The following is a 22,843-nucleotide window of genomic DNA, read 5'->3' as shown; positions in this document are numbered from 1 at the left end:
GTGCCCCCAAAATGTTGTTATGTGAGACTGAAGTTTTATTCTTATATCAAAATATCTCTGAGTTGTAGCCTTATTTCAGTGTATGTAACTAGCACACCCCCCCCCTGCACAATGGGATAAATATTGAATATAAACAAATCAGGCAAAGGATGAAGCATGAGCATGCTTTTGGATGAGGAGTACTAGAACTCATGACTGAAGTGCTGGTCAAATATATGTGGTCAGTCGCTTCTTCCAGCCAGAATATTGACCTTAAAGGCTCAGCATAGCTTATTGTCCAAGATGTGGGCACCTGAAAGTATGGTGCATTAGGCCAGTCCATCCATGCTTATTTTGTTTGTGACCACTTTCTTAAACTAATCTCAGATGAGCCTCACCACTATTTCTTACAGAAGCATAACTAATTTTTATGTTTGTTTCAATAGTGGAGATTATTTTATGAGGCATAATTTTGCATTAAGGAAAGAAATAGATGAATATCTTAGATATATAGATGGAAATGGAAATGGGAAATGTTAAATAACCATAATTATATTATATATGGCTTAATTATCAGTTTGGTTTTGAACAAATCTTTTCTAAATAAAGTTTTCCAAATAAAATAATATAAAATTTTCCTTGGTGCAGTAGTTTCTTAACTCTGGACCTTTAAACTCTGAAGCTTCTAAATACAATAGTCTGAAATATCAATAATTCCACTGATACCCGTGTGTTAAACAGTGGCCATGGTCTATAAAATATAATATAAATTTTAAAATATATATTATTACATTATTTTATGATACATATATATTAAAATATATTATAAAATATATCCATATATCTGTTTCTAGTTATATAGACAAGATATTTATAATCATATTAATTAAAATTTCACATCTAAATTTCCCATATTTATGGAGAATTTCATATCTTCTTATGTCTTTCTTAAAGAGTTTTATGAAGTAAACACTATAAATCCAAGTAAAACTGTCTTTATGTGTGTATAGAGGACAAAACCATAGTCAGACAGGCACTTGTACATTGAGATTGCATGCAGTTTTTAGTTACTTCAGAATAGCTTTGCTTCTGGAATCTGTTAAATCTGTTGTGAAAAAGACATTTAAATAATTTTAGTGTGTAATTATTTTATAGATATGGTCTATAAAATCATGTAAATAATGAAATGGAAAAGCATTATGTTTTGAACATTTAAAGTAGTATTCCAAACTCCAGTCATCAGAAAGAGTAGCTTTACCAGTTGATGCATTGATCGCATACTAATATTGTGCCTTTAAACTTTTAATTCACTTATGGCAGCAATTCATGCTGTAAGGATTTTTCCTTACATTGTTTCCTTTGCATATACCAAATATGACATAATTGAATACATGTTATTGATTTTGATATTGGTTTTGGTAGGACCCATCATAACAAGCACAAGGTAAGTCTTATAGTATACAAAACTCTGAAATAGCATCTCCTGCTTTCAGTAGGTCAGGAAAGCTTTCAGGGAATGGACTCTGAGAAATGAAGGTTGAGTTTTCTGCTGGATCATGAAGAGAAAGATGAAGGTCATTCCAACAGATGACAAAAAATATTCAAGTATTCAGGTTAATAGCCAGATATACAGTGAAAAGGGGGCAAACAGGGTTTATAGTCAATGACAAGAAATCTTATGTACCTGACATCCTTTGTCTGTGAGAAGCTAAATCAAGGTCACCATCATTTTATGTTCAGCCTCTGAACTCCTTTGTTCTGCTCCTTTCTATTCAGTTCTCTAAGGATCAAGTACAGTAGTTTCTGATTAAAATCTATGTAAGCAAATCTATTACTTGCTCTACACTTTAAATTCACTACTAGGATCTTACAAAGTTCAGTCAATACTAGGCATTTATTTTTTATTGAAGCTATTTTTTTCATGCAATATGTTATTATGATCATTGTTTTCCCTCCTTCACCTCCTCTCAGATCTCCTCCACATCCCCACCTATCCAACTCCATTCCCTCTCCCTCTCTTTTTAGAAAAAAAAAAACAGACAGAAAAGAACAGAGTAATAAAAAGAAAAAGCATGAGAAACGTATACAAACTGAGTGACACACACAAAGAAAATCAAATCCATGAACACATAAAATAAGAAAACAATATATGAGCAAAAGACTAGTGAGGTAAGAATTTTCCACACACAGACGTATGAGACTAGAAAGAATTCTCCACAGATAATATTGAGTCTTTCTACTGTTGGGCGTGGGCCCTGCCTTGAATTATGGTTTCTATACCCAGTGAGGCTCCATTGGGGAACGCTAATTGTTTCTTTGTAAACAGTTATCAAATGGAGATAGCTTCTTGGCTCCAAGTCTGTATGTGCATCGATCCTGTTGTGTCTTCAAGACACTATCCTTGGTATCTTCTGTCCCCTCAGGCTTTTGCAATCTTTCCACCTCGTCTTCTGCCCTGAGGAGAGATATTTGAGTCTCACTTCCACCCCTAAATTCACATGTAATACCTATGGAATATTATCCTTATTATCTAGTATACTATACATAATAATTATGACATAATATCCTCATCCAGTAGATATAAGATCACATTTTATTTATGGGTAAAAATTTCATTTACTTAGTTCACAGCTTTATATAAATGCATAGAAAAATGTCTGATCAAAAGAAACATGTTTAATGGATTTCCTTGTTATCAAACTGTTTCCATTTTCCCAGTTTGGAGGGCTTCACAAATTCTTTAATACCCACTAAAACAAAAAGCAAAAGTTAAGCCTGAAATAAACAAGTCAATATTCACCCACTTACTAAACTTGCCTAATTGGGTGTTATGTTATGTCATTCTATTTTATCCTGTTTTGTTTTTCTACCCCCTGGATATGTAACATTTGACTTTGTCATAATTTATTTCAGCCAGCTTTTTTTTATTTTTTGTCATTTTTTTTAATTTTTAAAGAAATCTTTTCTCATTTTACATACCAATCCAAGTTCCCATTCCCTCCCCTTTTCCTGCTCCCCTGACCTTCCCCTGCCTCCACTCCTCAGAGTGGGTAAGACTTCCCTTGGGGAGTCAACAAAGTCTGGCACATCACTTTGAGGCAGAACCTCCTCCCCCAAAATCTAGGATGAGCAAAGTATCCCACCAAAGAGAATGGGCTCCAAAAAGCCAGTTCAAGTACTAGGAACAAATCCTGGTCCCAATGCCAGTGGCCCCACAGACTGCCCAAGCCACACAACTGTCGCCCACATTCATAGGGCCTACTTTGGTACTATGCAGGTCCTCACACCCCTCCCATGCTGCTATCAGTCCAGAGTCAGTGAGCTCCCACTAGCTCAGGTCAGCTGTTTTGTGGGTATTCCCAAAATGGTATTGCTCCCATTTGCTTATATTATTACTCCTCCCTCTCTTCCACTGTGGGATCTTGGCCCAATGCTTAGCTGTGGATTTCTGTATCTGCTTTCCATCAGTTGCTAGATGAAGATTTTATGATGATAATTAAGATAGTCATCAATCTCATTACAGGGGAAGGCATGTTCAGGCACCCTCTCTACTGATGCTTAGGTTCTCAGCTGGGGTCATTCTTGTGGATTCCTAGGAATTTCCCTAGTGCCAGATTTCTTGTTAGCCCCATAATTGCTCCCTCAATCAAGATATCTTTTCCCTTTTCTCTACCATCCAGTTCTATAGTGTTCTCCTCTCCCTCCCTTTTCCCACTCCCCCTCTTCTTCCACCCTCCCTACACTCCCAATTTTCTCAGGAGATCTTGTCTATTTCCCCTTCCCAGGGGGATCCATGTATGTCTCTAGTATTGTTTTCCTTGTTTCCTAACTTTTCTGGGGTCGTGGACTACAGTTCAGCCTGATTTTTCGAAAATCTACATGTGGAGTATGTGTAACTTCAGGTCCTTGTGGATTTCATAGTTCAGAGGAAGCAAACCATGTTCCCTGTGTCCTTTCTCTTCCATGAAGAGACTGATATGCATCACTAACCCAGGTGATCCATAACGTCAGGAAGAGATGTCAATTTACCACATCAGGAGAGACAGTGACATTAGTCACTGTGCGAAAGAAAGCAATGTAAATTCTCAGAACGTGCCTCCAGTTGGAAAGGTCTGAATCCATTCAAAAATTCATATGTCCTGAAGAATAGAAAATCTTTAATGGATTCTCCATCAAATAAATGATATGTTTCAGAAAACTAATCATTCTTCAATACTAATGGATAATACTTTCATACTGAAATAGGCTATTGTTGAACATATTACCACCTCTCCATGGCCATAGAAACACAAAGTATTAAAATTTTTTGATCTATTCCCAGCCCTAATAAACAGAATCTTTCTTAAAATTATTTTTATCTAGAGTAAACCAGTATCTTTTAGAAAAGCAGATGCAAATTATGAGCTGAATGTTAAAAGAATATTATTTTGCTTCACCGATTGCTGTTTTGATAGCTATTTTTAATTCTTTGGAAGTCTTCAATGTCTTTTTCTAAGAGTAATTTCCATAGCCAAAACCTGAGAAATTTTGTTTTTATCAAAAATTTATTTTTGTATTCTTCCAAAATATAAAGATTTAAAAGTAATAAATAGATGGGAGTTGAAAGATTTTTTTTTTTTTTGGTTTTTTGAGACAGGGTTTCTCTGTGTAGCTTTGGAGTCTATCCTGGCACTTGCTCTGGAGACCAGGCTGGCCTGAAACTCACAAAGAACCGCCTGCCTCTGCCTCCTGAGTGCTGGATTAAAGGCATGCACCACCAACGCTCAGCTGACTTGAAAGATTTTTAATGTGGGTTATTTTGCCCTAACTTAAAAAACACAAGATAAAAATCAGTGTAATAAAACTGATTTTGATGATATCATGTTTTATAATGATATTATATAAAAATTTACTCACATGTTAATGATATGATTGTAAATGCCAGAAACATAATCTTTTCTAGGTCTGATCTTTCTTTATTTCTTATGTTGTTTGCACATTTGTTGGGATTAAATTCTTTCTGATAAGTATTTTAACCACATGACTCAGTCACTCTTTTAAGGTTGGATCAAAATTCCATTTAATTTCTGCTAGGTGCTGAGTTTCTGCATAAAGATAGGCATGTCCCCATTGTTTTCCTAATGGAACTCAGTCCTAATTGCAGGGTTTGTGTTCTGTGCCTAGTGGCTGCTTGGACAGTTATTTCCTCATTGGAGCCTTGACCTGAAAACTCAGCTTAATGTCCTAATTAACAGTGAGAGTTGTTAATATTTCATCCTTTGCACCTGAAAAAAAAATTAATTTCTTCATGTGATATTTATCAGTGCCCAAAATTATTCCAACAAAAATCATCCATATAGAATATACAGGAAAGTCATCTTTCTTGAAAATTTCAACCAGTTTTTCCTGTGTGGCAGGAATCAGTTGCCTATAAATACTTACAGAAATGCACAACTGGCTAGTATGTCATGGACATTCTGTGGAAAAACCATTGGCTTGCTCATTTCCACCTTTGTGTAAAATTGAGAATTGAAAGCAAATTTAAGAACTTAAAATAACAGGAAAAAACCAACATGATTTTACAAGCCTGTCACCTTTACCTTCTAATCTGTAGGATGCTGCTTGACACTAACTGGATTAAATGTACAATCCCTAATCAATTGTAAATAGTACTGTCTTATAAGCTACCAAAGGATCTAAAGAACACTTGAAATATCATCATGAATTTACAGCAGGATTTAAGTTTTCAGGGCACTATTTCACATGACTTAAATTTATGAAGAAGGAATATTTCAGCAATTGCAAGCAAACACATTCAGATTTTTTGAAAAATAATCTCTTAGAGCTGGTGAGATGGGACATGGAATAAGGGTGCTTGTGGACACATATAGTAGAACCAGTTTCCAAACTTGTCTTTAGGCCTCCACATGTCCACTGTGCTGCATGTGTCCATACACATTTACATACACAGAATAAAATAACAAATACAGAAGCAAGCAAAAACCCATCTCACATTTCTTTAAATGTTTCAAGATTATGTTCTAGGATAAGAGATAATCAGTGAGTTAGAAATGCCAAATAATAGACATCCCTAATAGTTGGTGGTTAGCAATCATAACAACCTGAATATCTTTTTAACTCCCGTATAATTCAAAGTCACTTTTAAAATTGTCATCACAATTCTCAATGCTTTTTATATTTGATATTCGGTGGCTGCATCATTTTTCATATTACTAATGAACTGGTGCTTGGAAACCCTTTTACATCATCCACAGATCTAATATTTGTGTTCAGAAGGAACTGAAAGAATACTTCCTGTGCAGTAAATATTTACATTTCATTGTCTACAAAATACAGTTAGTTGTATCCAGATGAAAGTGACAGTAAGTAGGTATCTCTTGAAAGCATTGGAATCACTGCAAAGGCTCTCAATGACCTGTTTTTAGCTGACTAAATCGCTGGTAAGCCATTCTACAGTTAACACCCCTGAGTATGAAAGAATGCTTGCTGTGAAAATATAAGAGATGCCTTTCAATTTTCAAATTTTAATTTGTGTCTTCCTACAAGTTATCATCTTAGTTCTCAGAAATTTTATTAGTTTTATATTCTACATATTTCTAATAAATGAATATAGTCAGGTGACATATAATATTTTGTTTTACCTTGAAGAAAGTAGCATTAGATACCAGTAAATGGTATTCAGTATCTCTAGTTCAATTGTTTATAAATGAGAAAACAGGAACTGTCTGCAAATGAAAGAGACAGGGGTTTAATTTGGCTCACATTTCCAGGGTACAGTCAGTTCATCATAGTAAGGGAATACATTCACTCACACATACATGTAAGTTAAAATATTTTTTTAAATCTTAAAGTAAATAAAGTGAAATGTTTTGCTATATAACCCTGGCTATCTTGGAACTCACTATCTAGACAATACTGGCCCCAGACTCCTGGTAATCTTCCCACCTCTGCCCCCTGGATGCAGGGATCACAGGTTAACTGTAATATTTAAAGGAAATTAATCATTTCTGTATTGTTCCTTGCTATATATCATATTCCAACCCTTCATAGTACTTTAACGAGAAGAACTCTCATTTTTGTGTGCACAAACTTTGTGTCATGATGGTTTGTGTGGTTTCCAAAGCCGCCTGAATATACATATTCAAGGAGAAAAAATAAGCTTAGGTGGACTCCTCTACCCTCTAAGATACTGTAGTCATGTGATTAAAATGGGAGAGCATGCTTCAATTTTTTAAGATCATTGAACAAAGCCATCTCATTTTAGTAAATTCCCATTCATACTGTGATATATTCTTCAATGAATAGATGCTGAACTGTAAAACACAAAAGTAAAATTTCAGTTAATTACATGCACATGAGACAATGCTACCCCCAAATAGAACTCAAATGGAACCCGCTGTTGGCTACATTTGTAAAATTTATAAAATAAAACAATGTGTATTTCATATGCACTTGCCATTGATTATGTAAAATATGCAGTGGAATGCTATTGCCAGGTTTAGATAAAGTTTCCAAAAGCATATCAAGCATAATCACTCATAGGAGAAACTTCTGTACAATACACATAGTAAGTGCTGTGAATATTAAAGGGAACTGATCAACTTAGGTATAGGGTTTTTATATTCTATTAACTAGATGATTAAGCAATCTTCAAAGTTATAGCTGATAGAGATGATTAGTTTACATACCAAAATAGACTCTCAGGGGGATCATATCAGCTTTATCTGTACAGGCAATTGTTCTACCACTAAACTATACATCCAGTTCAGAATGTGTTTTAAAAAGAAAAGCCAATAATTTGTGCTAGCCACTGCCAAAATTTGAAATTAACATTAATTGCAATAAAGCATCAATTAAAAAGTTCAGAACTAAAAGTGTTTTTAAATGTAAGCAATTATTGTTCATATATCAAATATTAGGAAGTAAAAATAATTTCTAAGTACATCTTTTTATGATTAAGGTGAAATTCATATCAAACTAGTCATTTGAAAGTGAAAAAATTGGTTGCTTTTAGTATATTTATAATATTGCACAGCCACCACCTCCTCTATGTATTTCTAAAACATTTTATCTCACCAAAATAAACTCCTGAATCTTTTCAGGTCTGACTTTCTATTCCCTGTCCCTTTCCCCTCTGGCAGCCACAAGCGTTTTCTGTCTGTGTAAATCCAGCTCCTCTGTGGGTACATATAAATGGGATCATATAATGTGTGACCTGTGTGCCTGCCTACTTTTTCTTTAAGTAACATTTCCAACATTCATGCACATTTTAGCATGTATCAGTTGTTTCTTTTCCTTTGTACTCTAGAAATCCATTGAAGCATATACTCTCCTGTTTGTTTCTCTCTCCATCTATTGATGGACACATTGGTTATTAAGAATTATGTTGATATGAGTATGAATGCATATGTATTTGTTAATGTGACTGCTTTTACTCATTGGATATGTACTTAGAAGCACAGGTGATAAATAAACCTTACAATAATTCCACATTCCAATTTTTGAGTCACTATCAAACTCTTACATAGCACTTATAACTTTTACATTCCTTCAGCAATGTACAAGCATTGCTATTTTCCTATCTGCTTTCTAATACTTATCCTCCTTTAAATAAAAAAATGGCCATCCTATTGATTATGAACTAGTATGGAGTTGTTTTTTTGATTTTCCTAGTAATTGGTCTTCAAATGTTTCTTGGCATTTGTATTTGTATTCCCATTTGGAGAAATTATTCATGACTTTTGACTAGTTTTTAATTGGATCATTTCATGACAATACTTTATAAAAGACATTTTTATATTAATGGATAAAGACAACTAACATGATAGGTAACTTATAAAACTATCAGTTAATTGGGAAGTAAGGTGAATGTGTGTAGTTATTTTTAAGTGACTACTGGGTCAAAACTCCCAAGTATTACTCTCAGCAAATAATGCTCTATTTCTCTAAGTAGGAGCAGCTGCCTCCACGTAAAATGCTTACTATTAAAATTTACAAGTCTGAAAAGGAGCTGCTTTTCAAGTTTCTAAGGAAATTTAAAAAGAAGAACAGTACATAATGCAAAGAACATTTAATCTCCAGCTGAATTTGACAAATTCTGAAAACTTGGGCTTCTGAATGCACTTCTTCTGCAAAACATTGTGTTTATGCTTGTATATTTGAGGAAGCTCAATGACATAATGTCAACATTTAAGATACGTCAGTGCTCTCTGCTCCATGAGGAGTGTTTACTTACATAACAGAAATAATTTGAAAATGTGGACACAACCATGGCCTTTCCCAAAGGTGAAGAAGCTGTGAACTCAGCCATGCTCCTGGGGGCCTAGGAAGACTGGAGCCTGGACAGGAAATGGGAAAATGTCCTACGACTGCTTTCTTCCCAGACTGAGCTATTTTGTTGAATCCCAGCTCTCTATGAGAGCAGCCAAAGTGAGGACATTTGAAATATTTCTCTGGTATACAGTGAAATACTTCTCTGAAAATTCTAACCTAGAAAAGAAAAGAGTCCCAAGGCAGTTTTACCAAAGAAAAGTACTAAGGATGCAACTAACATCTTGACCTACAGTAAGAACAATAATGTATGGGATCCAGGGATGAAATTCAGGTTATACTTTTGCCTGCTGATCCATTTCCTCAGGCCCCAGACAGGCAAATATCATAACACCTAGTGTTGAAAAAGTAATTCCAATAGGAAAATTCTGTTTGTGAAAAATAAAAGAGTCATCAGGAAGCCTTAGTTGCCACTTTCTGCAATGTATTCCTGTGCTATTCCCAAGCTATTTCTTTTTTATGATGTTTTGGCACAATCTCTTTGTACCTTTGGAGCCTGTCATGGACCTCACTCCATTGACCAGGCTGGCCTCAAACTCATAGAAATCCCCCTGCCTCTGTCTCCCAAGTGCTAGGATTAAAGGCATTCGCCACCACCTCCCAGCTGTAACTGAGTTCTTAGTGCAAGTCATAAATTAGCTTAGAGGTTAAAAAAGCAGCACTAGGATCCAACAGTTTGTATATCTACTTCTTAATATACTTTTTCTGGTTATATATATTTTAGAGAAACTATTAAACTTTTTTAAGTTTTAGATTTGATATGATCATGACAGTGATGATGGTGATAAATAAGAACCACCCTGCCATTTTTTGGCAAGTTCTTGATATAATATCACATAAATAGCCTGTGTTAAATGACTATTAGTTGAATGACTGCAGGTACAGGAGTCATGATTCTTTGTTGCCTTTGTTTCATGGGCTGAACATATCTGGACACAATTTTCATCTTCTTAATGTGTAGTACTTTATGAGAGGAATACATAAGAATTGTATCCATTTGTAAAATATGTTTTGAATTGAAATAGAATTATATTGCTTTCACTCCTGCCTTTCTCCTTTATAGCCCCTCCCAGTCATCCTCCCTCAAATCTCAAACCTTCCCATACCCTTACTCTCAAGTTGATGCATACATATATATACATGGGTGTGGATATATACATGAATATATATATATATCCCTTTAAATGTATGCATTACATAATTACATACATGGATGTGTGTGTGTATGTGTGTGTGTGTGTGTGTGTGTGTGTGTGTGTGTGTGTGTGTGTGTGTGTGACCCTTGTTGAGTCTGTTTTTGTCACTTGTGTGTATATTCAAGGGTGACCACTTCCATTAGTTTCAGTAAAGGACTTATCCCTGGAAAAGCTTATTTTCCTTTTTCTCAGTAGTCATTAGCTGCATACAGTTCATTGTCTAGGTGTTGGACTATTACCCCTTCTCATTAACATGTCTATTGATACTGCCATTGTTCCATTCTTGCTTATGCAGCCATTTCTAGGAGAGACTGTTTCACTGAATGTGATATAAAACTGACTTGAGATTGTCTCATAGCTATTTCTGTGATATTCGGGCTCTTACAATCTCCCCTGTTTCTCCCAAAGTTGTGATTTAGATATATCTGTTAGGGCTGGCTCCCCCAAATCTGTGAATTTCTGCTTTGTGTGCAGTTGTGGTTTTCTATAATTGTCTTCATCTTCTGTTAAGAGAAGCTCCTTTGATGAGGGGTGTAACTACACTTATCTGTGGGTAGAAAGATGAGGTTTAGAATGTAGTAAGCAAACATGCCAGTCTACAACATGGTGGTACTGGATTCTTTTCTGAGGTCTCTGACCTTACTAGCCCAAGGAAGCTAAGTTTCCAGTACCCCTTTTCAATGGGGGCTTAATGTCAGTTCAACAGCTCTTAATTTCCAGTAATATATGTGTGGTACTTATTGCATCATCACTGCCGTGCTGGACATTATTGCCAAGTAGTACTGCTTGATTACTTCTTTGGCAACTTCATTTTATTTTGTGGAACTCTAGATGCTAGACTGCAGGAAAGAGCCTTTCAGATCAGATCCAGTTTACGTTATCTGAATCCTGTGTCCTAAGAGTGCAGTGCCTCCAGTGATGGCACTGGATGTTTAATTAACAACCCAAGGCATGACTTTTCATTCTTAGAAGCAAGTCTAGACCTGGCTCAGTCTCACCTGTCAGATAGGAAGATGACTGAGTAATCTGGAGAGTTCATCACTTGATCTAGAGGGCATCACTTTCAATTTTTTAGTCAAGCTTGCCACCTTTGATAAACTTATAAAACAAAACAGCCAGGAGTCTACACAAGCAGAAAACTCCACCTGTCAAAATAATTGGTCTGCTTGTCACAACAATGTAAGACCAAATTATCAACAATGTAAACTCTGGGGATATGCCTAGAACTTTGTTAATATAAAATATAGTGAGTATATTTTTATTTATGTCTATTATCCTGTAACAAATTAGTCCAGAGCTCACCTTAAAATATATACATAGAAATAATTATTTGTAATTGAGGTATTTGTAATTGATACCTGCTAGGAAAGGACACATCATTTTTCTCCAATGGAGTGGCACTGGGTATATCAACCATACTCCAGGAAGGCCATGCTTAAGAATGCTTTCCAACAGAAAACGGACTCCATCTTTCCTGTGTGCTGTTGGTGTTGTTGTTTTGGTTTAGTTGGCTTTTGTTCCTTTTGTTTGTGAGAAAGTATATGAAGTTTTTTATTATTGTTGTTGTTGGGAAGGAATATCTGAGAGGAGTTGAGGAAATGAAACAACATGAACAAAATATGTGGCATGAAAAATTAAAGCAAAAATATATAAAACAAAACCAAGACCACTCAAGTGCTTGTCTTGTATTCCTAGACTACCCTTGCGTTAACAAAGCAATCAGGCTGGCTTCATCAACACTCACACTTGCTCTATGAAACCATCTTCCTCTAGACAATTACCATCTCACAATCAAGCCTTAGTATCCTGGATGAGTTTGCAGGTGTAAGGAGAATCTAATGCCAGACACTGTTATTTTGCCATCTTAAAGTTCACCACCCATGATCACTGTCCATGTTGTCTTTCCATTCCCACAACTGTTTTTTGACTTTAAATTCCATGAAGTTTATCTAACAATGAAACTATGTGTTGTGAGATGGAGCAATAGCAGTGGTTATGTTTGTTGTTTAGGGTTGCCTATACTGTAGTCAGTTGAAATTTCCTGATATCAACTAAGCTGTCTCTGTACTCCTAGGCCAAGTTTCACTATAAGACCATGCCCACTGCTACTGCTCCATCTCACAACTTCATAAAAAAAACCAAAATAACAAAAAACAAAACCAATGCTGAATGAATTAAAATCAAAAGTGTTGCTTTAAGCCACTACATTTTGTGGTGAACTGTTCTATGACAATTGATAACTATCTACCTTTTGTGGGTTCTACTTAAGACCATGACTCTATGAATGGTTTACCTTATAACTCTTCATTTTCTTGATTCAAATTTTGCTAGATGAAAGCACTGGAAACTTTCTCCACCTGATTTTTCTCGTCTGTAGAGTGGAGATAATAGAATTTACCCTAAAAATTATACAGTGAAATAAGTGAACATGAGTAAGGTATTATATGAAATTCTCAGTTTTGTATGTATGTCCTACATCTAAGGACTTACTGCCATTCATTTAAAGGCATATCATCTTTTGCTCCAGGAACATTTGATGGGTTATAGCATGTTCTCATACTTTATCTGTATTTCCATCCCATCCATTCTGAACTTCAAGCAGAATGCTTTTTCATGTCTAAGTGATACTTTCCCAGTCACTTCTCTTCAAGTTACTAATATTAACTATCAAAAAGCTCCTCACTTTCAAGACATGTCACATGCCATCCCATGTCTTTCTTTGTGCCCTGCAACTGGAGTTAGTATACTGAACAATATTTTCAGCTGACTCTCTGTTACTGTATTTGTATAGCACTCACATCAGTAATAGTTGTCTGTATCACCAAATGCATTTTAATATAATGTATACAAATGTCAGAAATATTGTGGAAAGACAGACATTTTAAAAAGAAGCATTACTTCAGGAATGAAGAAAAGTGGGTGCCAACACCTACAACCCATTTCTGTTGGGCTGACCTCATTTTCTATATTATTTCAACATCTGTAACAGTATTTCTTGTTTTTTTCAATGTAGACTACTTCAATCTTCATCCCTTATTTTTTTTTAGTCAGACCTTTTTTCCCTACTATGTCATAACTGAAAGTTCCATATGGTTTTTGTTTTTGACATCTGTTCTACCATAAGAACCTAGTGTAATGTCTGTCTGCTCAGGGAACACACTCTAAGAATTATATAAGTAAAAATATATAAAGGGTATTATGTTAAACTTCCCTCAAGGAAACGGTAAAAAAAAAGAACCAAAATATTTGTGTACTTAAATTTTAGGTGAGGCAGAAAGCACATAACCTAAAAGCCAGTTTTATGAAAGGTACTGTCTTGGCCAGAGACCAAAATTAGAAGTTTTCAAGTAAGAAACTATTTACCACAGATGTCAAAGTTTATGCACTGAACTTTGGCTGTTTGAGCATTAGTTTTTATTTTGTAGTAATGAATTTAATATTTTGGTGGTGATCATGACAAAGATGATGATGATGATGATGATGATGATGATGATGATGATAATGATTTTGTTATACCACTACCTGGGAAGTACTCTTTCCCTTATAGACCTTGGATTTACTCTGAATGGTTGGGGCTACTGCACAAGTTGCCTCTCAATTGCAATATCTATATGGATCAACTGAGCTTTATTTTACACTTTCTGAGATAAAAGTATAAGCTTTCTTTCTAAAATGGATTGGGTTAAATTATAATCTGTAGTGAAACATTTCTATTCTTTTTTAAACTGCATAATCTTCAAGTAACAAGAGTCATTCATCTTTATATAACCACAGAGTATGGCACAAAGTATAGATTTAGCAAATGCTTGTCAGACAGGTGGACAGACTGGTAATTAGAGTTCCTCTATCCCAAATATTGATTCACTTTACTTTAGACTCTTGTGACTCCAGTTCATTCATTAAGAGTGATTTCTTTGAACCTACCTTCAGAAATTTAGGAGATATACCTTATACTTTGAGAATAAAATGGAAAGCTTAAAATACAGATATTGGTGTACTAGAAAATTAAAATTAAAAGATATTGGTGATCACGTTTCAAAACTTTACTCTCATATTTAGGATTGGCTTCCTCTTAACCACTAAGTATAGCATTTAATTTATGTATCATATATAAACACATTGTCTTAATATAGATAAACAATTTATCATAAATCCTGATGTTTACATTTGTGTTGTAGATTACTTTCTTCTTTTAAAGTTTGAAGTTTATGTAAGTCACATTTTACTTGAATAGCAGTGTTAAACAAACATCAATGGAAGATCATCTCTGTCATTTATTATTGGTGTAATTTTGACCAAGTTATATATAGCTGATGTTACAAATAGCTGAAAAATACAGTTGAAATTACTCCTTCTCAATATTCTGCTGGAGATTTAATAAGATACTACATATAAAGCCCTTTGTAACATTCAATATACAGTAAGCTTTGATATACGTTTTCTATTCATCTTTAGTTAACTTTAGCATTCCCCCTAGTTAACTGATATCATTAGGTAAGTTTTGCCAGTTTGCTTTAAGCAATTTCATATCATTGATGATTCTCATCCTTGCTGTGAAAACATAAAATTTTATCTGTTGTGTGTCTACTCTTTCTCAGAACAGTAAACCCCAAACCACAACCCAAGCTGTCTTAATTAAAAGCTGACCAGGCACCAAATCCTAAGGTCTTTTTTGATCTTTTGTTTTAGAATCCAGCATAACTGCTCTGGGTAAACTGAAAACTTACTGAGAATATTGGTGCCTCTGACTCTGCCTCCTTCTGGCACTGACACAGTGTGTGACACGCATAAGCAGTGACTTTATGATCTCTCCATTTTCCTTCTAAAGGCCCCTGATTGCTCCACTTCAGAATTGTGTGCATTGTTCATGTTTATATGTAAAATATCAGTTTTGTGTAGCAATTAATTCTGTTGCATCATTGTTTTAATTAACTTTTCTTTACATTAAAAACAATGTTATTTTATATACTAATCCCAGTTCCCTCTCCCTCCGGTCCTTCCATTCCCCCACCATACACCCCCATTCCACCCCCATCCATTCCTCAGGGAGTGGTGTGAGGCCTCCCATGGGGGATCATAAACATCTGTCACATCATTTGAGGCAGGACCTAGGACTCCCCCCACCAAAAAAAACCTCTTGTGTCTAGGCTAACAGAGTATCGCTCCATAGGGAATGGGCTCTCAAATCCCATTCATGCACTGGGGTTAAATACTTGTCCCACTGCCAGAGGTCCCACAGACTGCCCAAGACCCCCAACTGACACCCACATTCAGGGTCCCTGGTTTGGTCTTATCTGTTGCATCATTTTAACTATTTTAATTTACCTATTTTTTCTTTCTTGAAGAGGTTACTTAAGCAACATAATATAATTTTTCTAATATTCCATGAAGAGTTCACAAATAGGCCTAAATCACAGTGGACTTAATGATGCATGTACTTGGAAAACAGAGTGAGGACAATCAAGAGGTCTAAGCTGTCTTGAATAGAAAATTGGCAGCTAATCTGTGCTGCACGTGACCCTATCTAAGCAAAACAAAGCAAACAAAATCAAAGAAAACAAGTACACAAACAAACAAAAATACACTAAATTTTACTGATTCTATTAATATTTTTTGATGTGTTTCCTCATTGGCAGTGAGTTTAATTGTCTAAGATACTCATATTTTAGAGTATGTATAACAAGTATATTGACCTTTAGTGCACATGATCACACCACCATTTAACATTATTTATTTAAAAGAGAAGTAAGTGGACATTTCTCTCCAGCATTCCAGCATGGCTGCCAGTTCCCAAATACATCATAGTCACTTCCCAAATAATTGACTGAAGCTTAATATTACTTATAATACTTATAAATGCCCAGACTATAATGTTACTAGCTAACTCTCACTCTTACTCTTAAATTAGCCCATAAACTTATCTATGTTTTGCCACATGACTTGGTACCTTTCTTCAGTACAGCACTCTCATCTTGCTGACAACTGTCTGACTCTGCCCATCTTCCTCCCAGAATTCTCACTGTGTCAGGCTGTCTCACCCAATCTCTCCTACCCAGCTGACGGCTAATCACCTTTTTATTAAAAATAAGAGCAATGCCCATTAAGATTGTTCCACATCATTTAATACAACAAAAACAGTTATCAACTAAGAATTATAGATTTAATATCTAGTCTATATTTGGCAAAATTAAATACTCTATTATCTGTCTTATCTTTGTGAGTCCAAAGTTTTGTACCCTACTTTATCTTTTGTTCTAACTACAGAAAACGTTAATTATCTAGTCTTCAACTCCATCAGAAGGGTGAAATGTTACCTACTGACAGGGCCTCAAGTTTCCTGGACACACTCAAATTTCTCCTCCAGTGTTGGAGGAGGTCTAGCATGTCTGACAGACTTTCCTGTGAAGCAGGAAATTTTGAAGAGCTCTCCTACCTTGTCTTGGCAAAGTTAGACAGTCACTATTTTGTGTCCTGCTGGTCCAGTTTGGACAGTAAATGTCAGCAATTGGTTCAAGGGTAGTTTATTGCCCATATGGCTGGTTTTGCCATAAAGAAGACAAACTCCATATAGAGTTTCTTTGATGCCATTCATCTTCTCTGAACTAGATTGGTGTTGCCAGGAGGAGATGTGTCTTACTCTGATGAACAGCATTAGGTTATCAAGCATATTGAAAACCATATTCTGTAGATCTTTGCAGTGCTTGAAGACCATCTATCAATCTAAATATATCTGTGCATGACCTTGAAAACATACCTAATATGACTATAAATTTGACTATTACAGATGACTATTAATCTTATTTCTTAATTGTATATTACATTTTAAATGAGGTTACTAAACACAATACCTGAAACAAGAGTAGAAATATATAGCAAAATTAACTTAAAATTTGTATCAATGAACCAAAATCCTTACCAATGTAAAATATGTAAGGTTAATAGTTGCTTTTGGATTAAAATAGATTCAGTAATCTACCCTTTTATCCTATAAGTTCTATATCCAAAACCTGTACATAATATTCAATAATCCTATTCTAAATTACCAATCTTTTTAAATTAAACCAACACACATTTATCCTGACCATCCTGGTAGTCATAATACAACATGAGCTGAAATAACTAGCCTTTTCACATAATCTCTGTTTTCACAAAAATAAATAAATTTTAGTTAAATACAACTCAACTTTAGTTTACATTTTTAAAAATTTGAAACATGCATTTAGGTTGACCTCTGTTTTCAGTATTCATGTCACATAAACTTAGGTTTAGTATTTAGGTATAAACATTATCCTCACTTCTTAAACCTCCGTCTGAAGGTACTAGTTACAAATGTGGTGTCTTACTCAATTTTCTCTGCCTTCTTATTCATAATAAAATCCCCGAGAGTCTACTTTATGAAGAAAAGAGGTTTATTCAAGTATTGTTTGTAGAAGAACTTCAAGGGCATGGTAATGAACTCAGTCAATTTGATGAGGGACAAATGCTTAAGGAAGAACAAGACACTAGACAGACGAGACACTGGAGAGGATGCAGACCCACAACTCCATCAAATAATATATTGCCAAGTGACCTAAGGATTTTCCACCAACCCCACCTCATTAAGTTTCACAGTATCTCTTCATTGTCAAACTAAGAAGCAAGCCTCAAATACATGAACCATTGTGACACAGTCATAACATATAGTATGCACTTGAATGCAGATATGAGATTTTAAAAGCCATATAATGGATATATGTAAAAGAATGACAAAATAAATGTTATTAATTGACAGGTATAAATAAATGTTATTAATTGACAGGTATTACCAAACAGGTAGTGAAATGGAAATCAATTTTCCTAGTAAGACTGAGAGAATTTGGTGAGGAGGGAGAATTAAAAAGATGGATAGATAGTGATGGTTGATGTTAATTATCAGCAGATAACCTCAAAGCATGATTATATGAATGCTTCAAGCACCTTCAACTTTGACTGCTACACAATCATGAAGTATACCCTTGAACTGTGAGCCATAGTAAACCTGTTCTCCCTTAACTTGCTTTTTTTCCTTCTCTTGCATATCTCTTAATAATAGTTTTTTATTTTTTATTTTTATAATTGTAATTAGACCAATTTTAAATTAGAAACAAGCTTGTTTTACATGTCAATCCCAGTTCCCTCTCCCTCCTCTCGTCCCCTGTCCCCACACCCCCATCCCAACCCCTATCTGCTCTCTAGGGAGAGCGAGGCCTTCCATGGGGGATCTTAAAAGTCTGTCATTTGGACAGGGCCTAACCCCGCCCCCACCAGTGTGTCTACACTGAGAGAGTATTCCTCTATGCGGGGTGGACTCCCAAAGTCCATTCGTGTACTAGAGATAAATACTGATCCACTACCAGAGGTCCCATAGATTGCCCAGACCTCCAAACTGGCATCCTTGTTCAGGGGGTCTGGAACAGTCTTATTCTGAGCAACCCCTTGTTCAGGTCAGCTGTGTCTGTGGGTCTCTCCAGCCTGGTCTTGACTGTTTGATCATCATTCCTCTCTCTCTGCAACTGGATTCCAGAGTTCAGCTCAGTGTTTAGCTGTGGGTGTCTGCTTTGGCTTCCATCACCTACTAGTTGAATGCTCTTATATGATGGCACACAAGGTAGTCACCAATCTTATTATTGGAGAGGGGCATTTAAGGTAGCCTCTATTGCTTAGATTTTAATTTGCTTTTGTACACATATTGTACTACAGTAAACAGAAAAGCATTAAGACAATGAGCGTGTGACAGATCCTTGAAATTCTGGCAGCATAACTTAGTAGACATGTGATTACAAGTGGAGAATGTTGGAGAATTAAGAAAAGTGTTGACTTACTGATAATTGTCCTCTCAGAGATGGCCTAAACAAGGGAAGCCTTCTAGAAAGCCATTCATGTCCAGTTAAGAAGTTATAAAATACTAGATAAGCAAACTTCCCTTCAGTTTAAAAGCAGCAGCTTTTGCAAAGGTTACTCTAGAAAGCATAAACACTGCTTGGCAGTAGAGAATAACTAATATGCTGATCTAAATATTTTATGTACAGTAATGAATTAGTCTTGAGGATTATGTATGTAATAACAAGTTCATGACATTTTGTTGTGTATTTTCCTGTTGTTGTTGTTGTCATTGTTTTAATGACAGGTATAAACAGGAAGTAGTTACTCTGTCCTTATTTTTCTTGAAGGTTTTGTCATTGGTCATCATGGTTTCAGGAGGATTTTATCTTCTACTAAAGTACTCATAGTAAAGTACTACTCCAGGGTCTGTCTGTTATGGAATATCCGAGTTTCCATGGAACCTTGCTTATGGCTGTGACAGTAGAACAAAAGTGTTGAGAAAAAAATAAAAGGAAATGGAAACTTAATGTGACCATTGGACTGCGTAAAAATCCTTAGAAACAGCACATAGATTGTTTTGTTCATTGTATTAAGGACATATGAATCAATAGGAGGGAAGGGGAGAGAAAGGGAAGGTATAAACAAATGTATATGAATACATCACCTTAACAAAAGGTCTAGGAGGACTTTAAAAAATACTTTATACAGACTTAGAAAAAGAAGAAATTAATCTCTTTGGGATATTCCAGAAAATATAAGGCAATAAATGACACTCAGACTGGCATCTTTCACACTCTGTCCAGTGAGGCAGAAACTTATTTTCTGCTTGGCTGCTCAGCCCAAGAGCAATGACTTTCAGCAAGAAAACAAAACAAACTGAGACATGAGGTACAGCAAGGGAATGCTTGCGGATGACTGATGGAATACTGGATGTATTTTCAGTCTATTGGAAACATAAATAACTTGTTATGAGAGTTTTAAGTCTGTTCTATTTTACTCTGTTATTATCAGAATATTGTAACTTAGTTTCACACATTACCCATTATTATTTCTTTACCTTTATTATTGTCCCTAGACTCTTACAATTAAACTATCCTCTGGCTAACTTCAGTTCCCTTCACAAAGGATAAATTCTCCCTATCAGTAGTATACACTCAATATTTTATTAAGCATCTGATTTTCCCCCCAATTTGAAGATATTACCATATCCTTGTACCATTTTTCTAGCATTATGATCATGTAAACAGTCAATCATATGGACTGAAACACTGTAATTGAAAAGATTTGATGTCCTACTTCATATATATGAAGACATATATGAAGCAAAGCTCTATACCCCATTGCAGTGTATAATGGATTTGAGAATCTCAATGGTATTTAAGCATTTTTCTGTAAGTAGAATTTTAGCATTTTCCTTCCATTAAACCCATGGGAGTTGAGACAGGGAGGGGATAAAGCTTTTCTGTGAACACTTAACTAATGGCATACGGCGAAAGACACACTCTTGACTGTTTCTATATTCAACTACTTTTTTGTCTCAAAATTGATAAGTCATGCTGTAGATGGACAGGCATGGAGACAGGAAAGTGTCTTAGCATTTCCATTGGCATTTCAGAGTTAATTCTACTTGCACTCAGTTTAACTGGAAGGAACTACAATATGTATTTCCTTAGCTTACCACTTCATCGTTTGTTAAAATGCTCCCAACTATGTTTTTAATTCCCCGTATATTCCAGATGCATTTTTGTTCTCTCTGTTTGTTAAATTATCTTTTTGAAGGCTGGGATTTCCTGGTTTTCAAATTTTGTTTGGCTACACAACTGACCTCACTGAGTAATTCCAGTATTTAACTTTGCATGCTAAATAAGTGCAATGTTAGAGTTTTCATGTGTATTTATTCTTTTAAACTTAGTAGTAGATAGCCTTTAATGGAGTCTACAATCTATGAAGTTTTCAGTCAGATTGGCAGTATCTTTCCTGCCACTCCTCATAGTTGCTGCAGCAGTGGAATATCTCCTCAGAATTTTATGTCATATCTTGTTACTGTAACAAATAATTCTAAGTATTTTATGAAGAACAAAAACTGTAATTGCCTGAAAGTGTTGCTTGCTGAATATCACAGATCAGTCCCTCTGTCAGTCTAATCTCTTGTGAGGTCCTCACTGGTCGACATCATAGCCAAAAGAAGGTGAAGAAGACAGGAAAGATGAGAAGGAAGAAACAGCTTCCTTAAAAAGACCTAAGTGGTGGGTCATCTTACCTTCTAAGAGCCCACTCTTGCAAAAAGTAAACTGAAGAGGTGAACTTATTTTACTATCATGGGGCAAATGAGTAATGAGGCAAAATAATTTAGTACATTCTTGCTTTATTTATTTTATCAGATCGTTACTGTAACATGACTTTTTTTTTTCTTGAGTATTTTATCCCACCCATGGCTTTCCCAGACACCATTCCAGGAACAGGTTTTTGTTTGTTGTATGTTTGGTTGTTTGGTTATATTTTTGAAATATGTTTTCCCACACAGACCAAAGCTGTTTGAGAGACATACAGAGAGTAGTCTTATCCACAGCTATATAGATTTAATCATAATAGAACAATGATCTCTTCTTGAGAACATTTCCTAATTATCTGTGAGTACTAGCTAAAGGCTGCTTGAGGAGATGATTGGTGCATGAAAGCATTCATTTTTATATTATCTGTGGTAGATAATGGCCATAGGTGTAAATAAACATCCTCCAAAATTCAAAATAGTCAATAGTGCAGAGAAACATTTGGAGCCAATAGATTATTAAGAAGGATAAGAAACTGGCTAATTATAAATGTATATATAATATGTGTGGCATGGGTGCCAAACCATGAATATCCATGATGTGCATATGTACCCATTAGATAATACTGCTATTTTCCATTCCTATGGCCCAACCTATTTTGGTGACCGTCTTGGGAAGACATTAAATGTCCTGCTGAAACAGTGGTATATAATGTCGATTGCCATTGTGTTATGTGCTCTGACTGCTACATAGTCACTGAAGGAAATTAGATTGGGATGTTTTCTCTTAACCAAAGCCACACTAATTACTACTCAGTGGACAGTATCACAAGCCAGAGCCATTGACTGAACACTGACACTTTGGTGGTTTGCCAGGGTTGCCTCTGCAGCCTGTAAGAGAATGGCATAAGTATTTTGAATTTTTAATATAGATAGAGACTTCAAAGTTTTGTTTTATAAGTTCCCATACGTTTATTTACTTTTCCAGTTTACCTCTCCAAGCTTGTATCAAGAAGTCGCTGGATCAGATTTTATAGATGCATTTATATATGCATTACCCACTAATAATGAAGCCAAATGATCTTTGCTATTTCCCTGAAAACTTAAATATTATGCATGTCCCTCCACATAGAAAATACAAACCTCTTTAAAACCCATCCATTTGTTTGGCTTATGAATTTGTTACATATGTTATCTTTTCCTTTCCCACACTGAAAATAAAACTTTA

General features: G+C 35.3%; 1 protein-coding gene across 1 annotated transcript in view; it reads left to right on the top strand.

Annotated features, from left to right (window-relative positions):
- The window catches only part of Pclo (piccolo presynaptic cytomatrix protein), a 347,243-nt gene that overhangs the window by 193,655 nt on the left and 130,745 nt on the right, over positions 1–22,843 (top strand). The gene's annotated exons all lie outside the window — the stretch shown is intronic.

This window comes from Cricetulus griseus (assembly GCF_003668045.3).
Source record: "Cricetulus griseus strain 17A/GY chromosome 1 unlocalized genomic scaffold, alternate assembly CriGri-PICRH-1.0 chr1_0, whole genome shotgun sequence".
In the NCBI taxonomy this organism is placed as follows: Eukaryota; Metazoa; Chordata; class Mammalia; order Rodentia; family Cricetidae; genus Cricetulus; species Cricetulus griseus.
The sequence above is the reverse complement of the archived record's forward strand: the minus strand, read 5'-3'. Positions and strand labels throughout refer to the sequence as shown.